This window comes from Sinocyclocheilus anshuiensis, unplaced genomic scaffold (assembly GCF_001515605.1).
Source record: "Sinocyclocheilus anshuiensis isolate Anshui unplaced genomic scaffold, SAMN03320099.WGS_v1.1 scaffold4254, whole genome shotgun sequence".
In the NCBI taxonomy this organism is placed as follows: Eukaryota; Metazoa; Chordata; class Actinopteri; order Cypriniformes; family Cyprinidae; genus Sinocyclocheilus; species Sinocyclocheilus anshuiensis.
In genome coordinates, this window is record NW_015541147.1 from 33,402 (window position 1) to 34,414 (window position 1,013).

The following is a 1,013-nucleotide window of genomic DNA, read 5'->3' on the forward strand; positions in this document are numbered from 1 at the left end:
AGGTATGACAGTGTTAAAGTCAGGGGTGTAACGGTACACAAAAATTATGGTTTGGTACATATTGTACCTGGGTTTTGAAGGCACGGTTTGGTACGTTTTCAGTACAATGGGGGGTCATGGGGTTGGGGTCTTTTTTTTAATTAAACGGTTATATTAGTTAAATTTAATTATAATTAAAAATATCTTAAGAATAAAAAATCTGTCTCGGCTAAAGCTGTAAACTATACAGGCAGCCCTATTATTTGCATTTATTTAAACATGCATTAAACAATTAAGATATCACTAACAAGTTACGTAAAATATTATGAATATATAGGGCAATATAGTGCATATTTTTAGGGAAATGCTAGAGTTAATTTTTCTAACAAACTAACAAGCTGCGGACATTCTGCATTGAACATCGTTTACGAGTTGTTTTATTGATGTCTTTCCACAGTTGAGATGTTCATTCATGTTTATTTTGTGCTTAAAATTAGAGGTCGACCGATTATCGGCCTGGCCGATATTAAGCATTTTTATGATTATCGGTATCGGTCATTTTCAAAACCGATTCGCTGATAAAATAACTTAATTTTGATGCAGCCTGTCAGAACTCACCACTCTGTGGCCTAAAGCAGTCTCCGCCCACCGCTCATCTGATTTGTTGGGAGTCATCAGTCTAACCAATCAATGCTGAATTCACGCTCACTCCAAAAGCGCTTGCTAACTGGAGCTGCTTCAGTGATCACGCATCAGTTGTCTCTCAAAGGTAAGGCAGCAGCAGACGTTGCTTAATCTTCATATCATTTACATAGACCTACAGAAACAAGTTCCTCATGTCAACCCGTCAAAATATAAGTTCGGGTTAGCTCAAAGAACTTATCAGAAATATATTACTGTGGTGCAGTATGACGTAGCCTACATAATACTACTCAGGGATGAAAGTTTTCCGTCGCTACCACGGATTTCCGTCAATTGGAAAAAATGAGGGGAAAAGAAACATGTAGCACATTGTTGTTGTTCTGCCGGTGTTC